Below are 13,650 nucleotides of genomic sequence, written 5' to 3'. Positions count from 1 at the left end.
GAAATCAATGACATACTACTATATAGAAAGCCACTTGTTATGCTGAGCATTTCCCACAAATTAGGTCAGTTTTGTCCCAGGGTGAGACCCACACCAGTCGACTAACACCCAGGTACCTACTTACTGCTAGGTGAACATGGAAACATGCCCAAGGTTTCTACCTATGCCAGGAATCGAACCTGGACCCTCAGTGTGTGAAGTTTAGTTAGGTTAATATCTTTATTATGCAGCCCATACCCATCCTGTGGGTGGTAATCAAAGAATTACAGAGGTACATCATGGGTCCAGGGACTGGGCCCCAAAATTTTGATAGCTGAACAAAGTACAAAGGTATTGAACTCCAGGAAGATCTGGTCACAGTGACATGTGAAGCGAGAGTTTCACATGTCATTGTGACCCACTGACTGTGGTCAGGCCACTGATCACAGTCAGTGGTCAGTAGCCTGACCACTGACTGGGAACTGCAAAGTTGCCACCAGGCAATGGGCCACCATATGATGAACATCAGAAGTATTATTATAAAAATGAAGCACTAAACCCACTAGGGTCAAACAGCACTGAGGGACGGATAACAGTGAAGAGTTTGTTTCTTGTAAACAAACACAAAAAAGGGAAAACTGGGAGAACAACACCCGAAGTTCGCCTCAGTTACCCCTGAAGCTTCAAATATTAAATTGTAAATCAAGATTTGTGAATAGAAGTACAATGGCAACATGAAGCAGGAGGTCTATGGACTACTAGGTAGGCTTAGTAAAGTCTATAAGAGGATGCAGCGGATATTTTGTAAGGAGTGAAGGATTGCAATTCTACAGTAAACTTGTGTAGATGACTCAGATGTTAAGACAGTAGAGGCAGTAACTAGAGTGGTGACAGTAGAGGCAGTAACTAGAGTGGTGACAGTAGAGGCAGTAACTAGAGTGGTGACAGTATAAGCAGTAACTAGAGTGGTGACAGTATAAGCAGTAACTAGAGTGGTGACAGTATAAGCAGTAACTAGAGTGGTGACAGTATAAGCAGTAACTAGAGTGGTGACAGTAGAGGCAGTAACTAGAGTGGTGACAGTAGAGGCAGTAACTAGAGTGGTGACAGTAGAGACAGTAACTAGAGTGGTGACAGTATAAGCAGTAACTAGAGTGGTGACAGTATAAGCAGTAACTAGAGTGGTGACAGTATAAGCAGTAACTAGAGTGGTGACAGTAGAGGCTAGAGTGGTGACAGTAGAGACAGTAACTAGAGTGGTGACAGTAGAGGCAGTAACTAGAGTGGTGACAGTATAAGCAGTAACTAGAGTGGTGACAGTATAAGCAGTAACTAGAGTGGTGACAGTAGACAGTAACTAGTGACAGTAGAGGCAGTAACTAGAGTGGTGACAGTAGAAGCAGTAACTAGAGTGGTGACAGTAGAGACAGTAACTAGAGTGGTGACAGTAGAGACAGTAACTAGAGTGGTGACAGTAGAGACAGTAACTAGAGTGGTGACAGTATAAGCAGTAACTAGAGTGGTGACAGTAGAGACAGTAACTAGAGTGGTGACAGTAGAGGCAGTAACTAGAGTGGTGACAGTAGAGACAGTAACTAGAGTGGTGACAGTAGAGGCAGTAACTAGAGTGGTGACAGTATAAGCAGTAACTAGAGTGGTGACAGTAGAGGCAGTAACTAGAGTGGTGACAGTAGAGGCAGTAACTAGAGTGGTGACAGTAGAGGCAGTAACTAGAGTGGTGACAGTATAAGCAGTAACTAGAGTGGTGACAGTAGAGACAGTAACTAGAGTGGTGACAGTAGAGGCAGTAACTAGAGTGGTGACAGTATAAGCAGTAACTAGAGTGGTGACAGTATAAGCAGTAACTAGAGTGGTGACAGTAGAGACAGTAACTAGAGTGGTGACAGTATAAGCAGTAACTAGAGTGGTGACAGTAGAGGCAGTAACTAGAGTGGTGACAGTAGAGACAGTAACTAGAGTGGTGACAGTAGAGACAGTAACTAGAGTGGTGACAGTAGAGACAGTAACTAGAGTGGTGACAGTAGAGTGGTGACAGTAGAGGCAGTAACTAGAGTGGTGACAGTAGAGGCAGTAACTAGAGTGGTGACAGTAGAGACAGTAACTAGAGTGGTGACAGTAGAGGCAGTAACTAGAGTGGTGACAGTAGAGGCAGTAACTAGAGTGGTGACAGTAGAGACAGTAACTAGAGTGGTGACAGTAGAGGCAGTAACTAGAGTGGTGACAGTATAAGCAGTAACTAGAGTGGTGACAGTATAAGCAGTAACTAGAGTGGTGACAGTAGAGGCAGTAACTAGAGTGGTGACAGTAGAGGCAGTAACTAGAGTGGTGACAGTAGAGACAGTAACTAGAGTGGTGACAGTATAAGCAGTAACTAGAGTGGTGACAGTATAAGCAGTAACTAGAGTGGTGACAGTATAAGCAGTAACTAGAGTGGTGACAGTATAAGCAGTAACTAGAGTGGTGACAGTAGAGGCAGTAACTAGAGTGGTGACAGTATAAGCAGTAACTAGAGTGGTGACAGTAGAGACAGTAACTAGAGTGGTGACAGTATAAGCAGTAACTAGAGTGGTGACAGTAGAGGCAGTAACTAGAGTGGTGACAGTATAAGCAGTAACTAGAGTGGTGACAGTAGAGACAGTAACTAGAGTGGTGACAGTATAAGCAGTAACTAGAGTGGTGACAGTAGAGGCAGTAACTAGAGTGGTGACAGTAGAGGCAGTAACTAGAGTGGTGACAGTATAAGCAGTAACTAGAGTGGTGACAGTATAAGCAGTAACTAGAGTGGTGACAGTATAAGCAGTAACTAGAGTGGTGACAGTATAAGCAGTAACTAGAGTGGTGACAGTATAAGCAGTAACTAGAGTGGTGACAGTAGAGGCAGTAACTAGAGTGGTGACAGTATAAGCAGTAACTAGAGTGGTGACAGTATAAGCAGTAACTAGAGTGGTGACAGTAGAGGCAGTAACTAGAGTGGTGACAGTAGAGGCAGTAACTAGAGTGGTGACAGTATAAGCAGTAACTAGAGTGGTGACAGTAGAGGCAGTAACTAGAGTGGTGACAGTATAAGCAGTAACTAGAGTGGTGACAGTAGAGACAGTAACTAGAGTGGTGACAGTATAAGCAGTAACTAGAGTGGTGACAGTAGAGGCAGTAACTAGAGTGGTGACAGTATAAGCAGTAACTAGAGTGGTGACAGTATAAGCAGTAACTAGAGTGGTGACAGTATAAGCAGTAACTAGAGTGGTGACAGTATAAGCAGTAACAGTAACTAGAGTGGTGACAGTAGAAGCAGTAACTAGAGTGGTGACAGTATAAGCAGTAACTAGAGTGGTGACAGTATATGCAGTAACTAGAGTGGTGACAGTATAAGCAGTAACTAGAGTGGTGACAGTAGAGAGCAGTAACTAGAGTAACAGTAACTAGAGTGGTGACAGTATAAGCAGTAACTAGAGTGGTGACAGTATAAGCAGTAACTAGAGTGGTGACAGTATAAGCAGTAACTAGAGTGGTGACAGTATAAGCAGTAACTAGAGTGGTGACAGTATAAGTGGTGACAGTATAAGCAGTACAGTAGAGACAGTAGAGTGGTGACAGTATAAGCAGTAACTAGAGTGGTGACAGTATAAGCAGTAACTAGAGTGGTGACAGTATAAGCAGTAACTAGAGTGGTGACAGTATAAGCAGTAACTAGAGTGGTGACAGTAGAGGCAGTAACTAGAGTGGTGACAGTATAAGCAGTAACTAGAGTGGTGACAGTATAAGCAGTAACTAGAGTGGTGACAGTATAAGCAGTAACTAGAGTGGTGACAGTATAAGCAGTAACTAGAGTGGTGACAGTAGAGGCAGTAACTAGAGTGGTGACAGTAGAGGCAGTAACTAGAGTGGTGACAGTAGAGGCAGTAACTAGAGTGGTGACAGTAGAGGCAGTAACTAGAGTGGTGACAGTATAAGCAGTAACTAGAGTGGTGACAGTAGAGACAGTAACTAGAGTGGTGACAGTAGAGGCAGTAACTAGAGTGGTGACAGTAGAGGCAGTAACTAGAGTGGTGACAGTATAAGCAGTAACTAGAGTGGTGACAGTAGAGGCAGTAACTAGAGTGGTGACAGTAGAGACAGTAGAGTGGTGACAGTAGAGAGTGGTGACAGTAACTAGAGTGGTGACAGTATAAGAGTGGTGACAGTAACAGTAGAGTGGTGACAGTAGAGGCAGTAACTAGAGTGGTGACAGTAGAGACAGTAACTAGAGTGGTGACAGTAGAGGCAGTAACTAGAGTGGTGACAGTATAAGCAGTAACTAGAGTGGTGACAGTATAAGCAGTAACTAGAGTGGTGACAGTAGAGGCAGTAACTAGAGTGGTGACAGTAGAGAGTGGTGACAGTAACTAGAGTGGTGACAGTAGAGACAGTAACTAGAGTGGTGACAGTAGAGGCAGTAACTAGAGTGGTGACAGTAGAGACAGTAACTAGAGTGGTGACAGTAGAGGCAGTAACTAGAGTGGTGACAGTAGAGGCAGTAACTAGAGTGGTGACAGTAGAGGCAGTAACTAGAGTGGTGACAGTAGAGTGGTGACAGTATAAGCAGTAACTAGAGTGGTGACAGTAGAGGCAGTAACTAGAGTGGTGACAGTAGAGGCAGTAACTAGAGTACAGTAGAGACAGTAACTAGAGTGGTGACAGTAGAGACAGTAACTAGAGTGGTGACAGTAGAGGCAGTAACTAGAGTGGTGACAGTAGAGACAGTAACTAGAGTGGTGACAGTATAAGCAGTAACTAGAGTGGTGACAGTAGAGGCAGTAACTAGAGTGGTGACAGTATAAGCAGTAACTAGAGTGGTGACAGTATAAGCAGTAACTAGAGTGGTGACAGTATAAGCAGTAACTAGAGTGGTGACAGTAGAGTAGAGTGGTGACAGTAACTAGAGTGGTGACAGTATAAGCAGTAACTAGAGTGGTGACAGTATAAGCAGTAACTAGAGTGGTGACAGTATAAGCAGTAACTAGAGTGGTGACAGTATAAGCAGTAACTAGAGTGGTGACAGTAGAGACAGTAACTAGAGTGGTGACAGTATAAGCAGTAACTAGAGTGGTGACAGTAGAGACAGTAACTAGAGTGGTGACAGTATAAGCAGTAACTAGAGTGGTGACAGTAGAGACAGTAACTAGAGTGGTGACAGTATAAGCAGTAACTAGAGTGGTGACAGTATAAGCAGTAACTAGAGTGGTGACAGTATAAGCAGTAACTAGAGTGGTGACAGTAGAGGCAGTAACTAGAGTGGTGACAGTATAAGCAGTAACTAGAGTGGTGACAGTATAAGCAGTAACTAGAGTGGTGACAGTATAAGCAGTAACTAGAGTGGTGACAGTAGAGACAGTAACTAGAGTGGTGACAGTATAAGCAGTAACTAGAGTGGTGACAGTATAAGCAGTAACTAGAGTGGTGACAGTATAAGCAGTAACTAGAGTGGTGACAGTATAAGCCTCAAATAGAGTGGTGACAGTATAAGCAGTAACTAGAGTGGTGACAGTATAAGCAGTAACTAGAGTGGTGACAGTAGAGGCAGTAACTAGAGTGGTGACAGTATAAGCAGTAACTAGAGTGGTGACAGTATAAGCAGTAACTAGAGTGGTGACAGTATAAGCAGTAACTAGAGTGGTGACAGTAGAGGCAGTAACTAGAGTGGTGACAGTATAAGCAGTAACTAGAGTGGTGACAGTATAAGCAGTAACTAGAGTGGTGACAGTATAAGCAGTAACTAGAGTGGTGACAGTATAAGCAGTAACTAGAGTGGTGACAGTATAAGCAGTAACTAGAGTGGTGACAGTAGAGACAGTAACTAGAGTGGTGACAGTATAAGCAGTAACTAGAGTGGTGACAGTAGAGACAGTAACTAGAGTGGTGACAGTATAAGCAGTAACTAGAGTGGTGACAGTAGAGGCAGTAACTAGAGTGGTGACAGTATAAGCAGTAACTAGAGTGGTGACAGTATAACTAGAGTGGTGACAGTAGAGACAGTAACTAGAGTGGTGACAGTATAAGCAGTAACTAGAGTGGTGACAGTATAAGCAGTAACTAGAGTGGTGACAGTATAAGCAGTAACTAGAGTGGTGACAGTAGAGACAGTAACTAGAGTGGTGACAGTATAAGCAGTAACTAGAGTGGTGACAGTATAAGCAGTAACTAGAGTGGTGACAGTATAAGCAGTAACTAGAGTGGTGACAGTATAAGCAGTAACTAGAGTGGTGACAGTATAAGCAGTAACTAGAGTGGTGACAGTATAAGCAGTAACTAGAGTGGTGACAGTATAAGCAGTAACTAGAGTGGTGACAGTAGAGACAGTAACTAGAGTGGTGACAGTAACTAGAGTGGTGACAGTATAAGCAGTAACTAGAGTGGTGACAGTATAAGCAGTAACTAGAGTGGTGACAGTATAAGCAGTAACTAGAGTGGTGACAGTATAAGCAGTAACTAGAGTGGTGACAGTATAAGCAGTAACTAGAGTGGTGACAGTAGATGCAGTAACTAGAGTGGTGACAGTATAAGCAGTAACTAGACAGGTGACAGTATAACTAGAGCAGTAACTAGAGTGGTGACAGTATAAGCAGTAACTAGAGTGGTGACAGTATAAGCAGTAACTAGAGTGGTGACAGTATAAGCAGTAACTAGAGTGGTGACAGTATAAGCAGTAACTAGAGTGGTGACAGTAGAGGCAGTAACTAGAGTGGTGACAGTATAAGCAGTAACTAGAGTGGTGACAGTATAAGCAGTAACTAGAGTGGTGACAGTATAAGCAGTAACTAGAGTGGTGACAGTATAAGCAGTAACTAGAGTGGTGACAGTAGAGACAGTAACTAGAGTGGTGACAGTATAAGCAGTAACTAGAGTGGTGACAGTAGAGAGTAACTAGAGTGGTGACAGTAACTAGAGTGGTGACAGTATAAGCAGTAACTAGAGTGGTGACAGTATAGAGCAGTAACTAGAGTGGTGACAGTATAAGCAGTAACTAGAGTGGTGACAGTATAAGCAGTAACTAGAGTGGTGACAGTATAAGCAGTAACTAGAGTGGTGACAGTATAAGCAGTAACTAGAGTGGTGACAGTATAACTAGCAGTAACTAGAGTGGTGACAGTATAAGCAGTAACTAGAGTGGTGACAGTATAAGCAGTGACTAGAGTGGTGACAGTATAGGCAGTAACTAGAGTGGTGACAGTAGAGCAGTAACAGTAACTAGAGTGGTGACAGTATAAGCAGTAACTAGCAGTAACTAGAGTGGTGACAGTATAAGCAGTAACTAGAGTGGTGACAGTATAAGCAGTAACTAGAGTGGTGACAGTATAAGCAGTAACTAGAGTGGTGACAGTATAAGCAGTAACTAGAGTGGTGACAGTAGAGACAGTAACTAGAGTGGTGACAGTATAAGCAGTAACTAGAGTGGTGACAGTATAAGCAGTAACTAGAGTGGTGACAGTATAAGCAGTAACTAGAGTGGTGACAGTATAAGCAGTAACTAGAGTGGTGACAGTATAAGAGTGGTGACAGTAACAGTAGAGTGGTGACAGTATAAGCAGTAACTAGAGTGGTGACAGTATAAGCAGTAACTAGAGTGGTGACAGTATAAGAGTAACTAGAGTGGTGACAGTAACAGTAACTAGAGTGGTGACAGTATAAGCAGTAACTAGAGTGGTGACAGTATAACTAGAGTGGTGACAGTAACAGTAACTAGAGTGGTGACAGTATAGAGCAGTAACTAGAGTGGTGACAGTATAAGCAGTAACTAGAGTGGTGACAGTATAAGCAGTAACTAGAGTGGTGACAGTATAAGCAGTAACTAGAGTGGTGACAGTATAAGTAACTACAGTAACTAGAGTGGTGACAGTATAAGCAGTAACTAGAGTGGTGACAGTATAAGCAGTAACTAGAGTGGTGACAGTATAAGCAGTAACTAGAGTGGTGACAGTATAAGCAGTAACTAGAGTGGTGACAGTATAAGCAGTAACTAGAGTGGTGACAGTATAAGCAGTAACTAGAGTGGTGACAGTATAAGCAGTAACTAGAGTGGTGACAGTATAAGCAGTAACTAGAGTGGTGACAGTATAAGCAGTAACTAGAGTGGTGACAGTATAAGCAGTAACTAGAGTGGTGACAGTATAAGCAGTAACTAGAGTGGTGACAGTATAAGCAGTAACTAGAGTGGTGACAGTATAAGCAGTAACTAGAGTGGTGACAGTATAAGCAGTAACTAGAGTGGTGACAGTATAAGCAGTAACTAGAGTGGTGACAGTAAACTAGAGTGGTGACAGTAGAGCAGTAACTAGAGTGGTGACAGTAGAGACAGTAACTAGAGTGGTGACAGTATAAGCAGTAACTAGAGTGGTGACAGTATAAGCAGTAACTAGAGTGGTGACAGTATAAGCAGTAACTAGAGTGGTGACAGTATAAGCAGTAACTAGAGTGGTGACAGTATAAGCAGTAACTAGAGTGGTGACAGTATAAGCAGTAACTAGAGTGGTGACAGTATAAGCAGTAACTAGAGTGGTGACAGTATAAGCAGTAACTAGAGTGGTGACAGTATAAGCAGTAACTAGAGTGGTGACAGTATAAGCAGTAACTAGAGTGGTGACAGTAGAGTACAGTAACTAGAGTGGTGACAGTATAGGCAGTAACTAGAGTAAGTATAAGCAGTAGAGTGGTGACAGTATAAGCAGTAACTAGAGTACAGTAGAGGCAGTAACTAGAGTGGTGACAGTAGTTTCAGTAACTAGAGTGGTGACAGTATAAGCAGTAACTAGAGTGGTGACAGTATAAGCAGTAACTAGAGTGGTGACAGTATAAGCAGTAACTAGAGTGGTGACAGTATAAGCAGTAACTAGAGTGGTGACAGTATAAGCAGTAACTAGAGTGGTGACAGTAGAGACAGTAACTAGAGTGGTGACAGTAGAGACAGTAACTAGAGTGGTGACAGTAGAGACAGTAACTAGAGTGGTGACAGTATAAGCAGTAACTAGAGTGGTGACAGTATAAGCAGTAACTAGAGTGGTGACAGTATAAGCAGTAACTAGAGTGGTGACAGTATAAGCAGTAACTAGAGTGGTGACAGTATAAGCAGTAACTAGAGTGGTGACAGTATAAGCAGTAACTAGAGTGGTGACAGTATAAGCAGTAACTAGAGTGGTGACAGTATAAGCAGTAACTAGAGTGGTGACAGTATAAGCAGTAACTAGAGTGGTGACAGTATAAGCAGTAACTAGAGTGGTGACAGTATAAGAGTGGTGACAGTAACTAGAGTGGTGACAGTATAAGCAGTAACTAGAGTGGTGACAGTAGAGGCAGTAACTAGAGTGGTGACAGTATAAGAGTGGTGACAGTATAAGCAGTAACTAGAGTGGTGACAGTATAAGAGTGGTGACAGTAACAGTAGAGTGGTGACAGTATAAGCAGTAACTAGAGTGGTGACAGTATAAGCAGTAACTAGAGTGGTGACAGTATAAGCAGTAACTAGAGTGGTGACAGTAGAGGCAGTAACTAGAGTGGTGACAGTATAAGCAGTAACTAGAGTGGTGACAGTATAAGCAGTAACTAGAGTGGTGACAGTATAAGCAGTAACTAGAGTGGTGACAGTATAAGCAGTAACTAGAGTGGTGACAGTAGAGGCAGTAACTAGAGTGGTGACAGTATAAGCAGTAACTAGAGTGGTGACAGTAGAGGCAGTAACTAGAGTGGTGACAGTAGAGGCAGTAACTAGAGTGGTGACAGTATAAGCAGTAACTAGAGTGGTGACAGTAGAGTGGTGACAGTATAAGCAGTAACTAGAGTGGTGACAGTATAAGCAGTAACTAGAGTGGTGACAGTATAAGCAGTAACTAGAGTGGTGACAGTATAAGCAGTAACTAGAGTGGTGACAGTATAAGCAGTAACTAGAGTGGTGACAGTATAAGCAGTAACTAGAGTGGTGACAGTATAAGCAGTAACTAGAGTGGTGACAGTATAAGCAGTAACTAGAGTGGTGACAGTATAAGCAGTAACTAGAGTGGTGACAGTATAAGCAGTAACTAGAGTGGTGACAGTATAAGCAGTAACTAGAGTGGTGACAGTAGAGACAGTAACTAGAGTGGTGACAGTATAAGCAGTAACTAGAGTGGTGACAGTATAAGCAGTAACTAGAGTGGTGACAGTATAAGCAGTAACTAGAGTGGTGACAGTAGAGACAGTAACTAGAGTGGTGACAGTATAAGCAGTAACTAGAGTGGTGACAGTATAAGAGTGGTGACAGTAACTAGAGTGGTGACAGTATAGACAGTAACTAGAGTGGTGACAGTATAAGAGTGGTGACAGTAACTAGAGTGGTGACAGTAGAGTAGAGACAGTAACTAGAGTGGTGACAGTAGAACTAGAGTGGTGACAGTATAAGCAGTAACTAGAGTGGTGACAGTATAAGCAGTAACTAGAGTGGTGACAGTATAAGCAGTAACTAGAGTGGTGACAGTATAAGCAGTAACTAGAGTGGTGACAGTATAAGCAGTAACTAGAGTGGTGACAGTATAAGCTAGAGTGGTGACAGTAGAGGAGTGGTGACAGTAACAGTAGAGTGGTGACAGTAGAGACAGTAACTAGAGTGGTGACAGTATAAGCAGTAAGTAGAGGCTAGAGTGGTGACAGTATAGTAACTAGAGTGGTGACAGTAACAGTAACTAGAGTGGTGACAGTAGAGACAGTAACTAGAGTGGTGACAGTATAAGCAGTAACTAGAGTGGTGACAGTATAAGCAGTAACTAGAGTGGTGACAGTATAAGCAGTAACTAGAGTGGTGACAGTATAAGCAGTAACTAGAGTGGTGACAGTATAAGCAGTAACTAGAGTGGTGACAGTATAAGCAGTAACTAGAGTGGTGACAGTAGAGGCAGTAACTAGAGTGGTGACAGTATAAGCAGTAACTAGAGTGGTGACAGTATAAGCAGTAACTAGAGTGGTGACAGTAGAGACAGTAACTAGAGTGGTGACAGTATAAGCAGTAACTAGAGTGGTGACAGTATAAGCAGTAACTAGAGTGGTGACAGTAGAGGCAGTAACTAGAGTGGTGACAGTAACTAGAGTGGTGACAGTATAAGCAGTAACTAGAGTGGTGACAGTATAAGCAGTAACTAGAGTGGTGACAGTAGAGGCAGTAACTAGAGTGGTGACAGTAGAGACAGTAACTAGAGTGGTGACAGTAGAGACAGTAACTAGAGTGGTGACAGTAGAGACAGTAACTAGAGTGGTGACAGTAGAGACAGTAACTAGAGTGGTGACAGTATAAGCAGTAACTAGAGTGGTGACAGTAGAGACAGTAACTAGAGTGGTGACAGTAGAGACAGTAACTAGAGTGGTGACAGTATAAGCAGTAACTAGAGTGGTGACAGTAGAGACAGTAACTAGAGTGGTGACAGTATAAGCAGTAACTAGAGTGGTGACAGTAGAGACAGTAACTAGAGTGGTGACAGTAGAGACAGTAACTAGAGTGGTGACAGTATAAGCAGTAACTAGAGTGGTGACAGTATAAGCAGTAACTAGAGTGGTGACAGTATAAGCAGTAACTAGAGTGGTGACAGTATAAGCAGTAACTAGAGTGGTGACAGTATAAGCAGTAACTAGAGTGGTGACAGTAGAGTCAGTAACTAGAGTGGTGACAGTATAAGCAGTAACTAGAGTGGTGACAGTATAAGCAGTAACTAGAGTGGTGACAGTATAAGCAGTAACTAGAGTGGTGACAGTATAGACAGTAACTAGAGTGGTGACAGTATAAGCAGTAACTAGAGTGGTGACAGTATAAGCAGTAACTAGAGTGGTGACAGTATAAGCAGTAACTAGAGTGGTGACAGTATAAGCAGTAACTAGAGTGGTGACAGTAACAGTAACTAGAGTGGTGCCAGTAGATCCCGTAACTAGAGTGGTGACAGTATAAGCAGTAACTAGAGTGGTGACAGTATAAGCAGTAACTAGAGTGGTGACAGTATAGAGCAGTAACTAGAGTGGTGACAGTATAAGCAGTAACTAGAGTGGTGACAGTATAAGCAGTAACTAGAGTGGTGACAGTAGAAGCAGTAACTAGAGTGGTGACAGTATAAGCAGTAACTAGAGTGGTGACAGTCTAAGCAGTAACTAGAGTGGTGACAGTATAAGAGTGGTGACAGTAACTAGAGTGGTGACAGTATAAGCAGTAACTAGAGTGGTGACAGTATAAGCAGTAACTAGAGTGGTGACAGTATAAGCAGTAACTAGAGTGGTGACAGTATAAGCAGTAACTAGAGTGGTGACAGTATAACCAGAGTGGTGACAGTAGTAACTAGAGTGGTGACAGTAGAGTGGTGACAGTAGAGACAGTAACTAGAGTGGTGACAGTATATGCAGTAACTAGAGTGGTGACAGTATAAGCAGTAACTAGAGTGGTGACAGTATAAGTAACTAGAGTGGTGACAGTACAGTAGAGCAGTAACTAGAGTGGTGACAGTAGAGACAGTAACTAGAGTGGTGACAGTATAAGCAGTAACTAGAGTGGTGACAGTAGAGGCAGTAACTAGAGTGGTGACAGTATAAGCAGTAACTAGAGTGGTGACAGTAGAGACAGTAACTAGAGTGGTGACAGTATAAGCAGTAACTAGAGTGGTGACAGTATAAGCAGTAACTAGAGTGGTGACAGTATAAGCAGTAACTAGAGTGGTGACAGTATAAGCAGTAACTAGAGTGGTGACAGTATATCCAGTAACTAGAGTGGTGACAGTATAAGCAGTAACTAGAGTGGTGACAGTATAAGCAGTAACTAGAGTGGTGACAGTATAACTAGAGTGGTGACAGTAACAGTAGAGTGGTGACAGTATAAGCAGTAACTAGAGTGGTGACAGTAAGTAACTAGAGTGGTGACAGTAGAGACAGTAACTAGAGTGGTGACAGTAGAGAGCAGTAACTAGAGTGGTGACAGTATAAGCAGTAACTAGAGTGGTGACAGTAGAGGAGCAGTAACTAGAGTGGTGACAGTATAAGCAGTAACTAGAGTGGTGACAGTATAGACAGTAACTAGAGTGGTGACAGTAAGACTAGAGTGGTGACAGTAGAGGCAGTAACTAGAGTGGTGACAGTATAAGCAGTAACTAGAGTGGTGACAGTATAAGCAGTAACTAGAGTGGTGACAGTATAAGCAGTAACTAGAGTGGTGACAGTATAAGCAGTAACTAGAGTGGTGACAGTATAAGCAGTAACTAGAGTGGTGACAGTATAAGAGTAACAGTAACTAGAGTGGTGACAGTAGAGCAGTAACTAGAGTGGTGACAGTATAAGCAGTAACTAGAGTGGTGACAGTATAAGCAGTAACTAGAGTGGTGACAGTATAAGCAGTAACTAGAGTGGTGACAGTAAGTGGTGACAGTAACTAGAGTGGTGACAGTATAAGCAGTAACTAGAGTGGTGACAGTATAAGAGTGGTGACAGTAACTAGAGTGGTGACAGTAGAGCAGTAACTAGAGTGGTGACAGTAGAGGCAGTAACTAGAGTGGTGACAGTATAAGCAGTAACTAGAGTGGTGACAGTATAAGCAGTAACTAGAGTGGTGACAGTATAAGCAGTAACTAGAGTGGTGACAGTATAAGCAGTAACTAGAGTGGTGACAGTAGAGGCAGTAACTAG

This window comes from Cherax quadricarinatus, unplaced genomic scaffold (assembly GCF_038502225.1).
Source record: "Cherax quadricarinatus isolate ZL_2023a unplaced genomic scaffold, ASM3850222v1 Contig30, whole genome shotgun sequence".
NCBI lineage: Eukaryota > Metazoa > Arthropoda > Malacostraca > Decapoda > Parastacidae > Cherax > Cherax quadricarinatus.
This window is presented reverse-complemented; position numbering follows the sequence as displayed.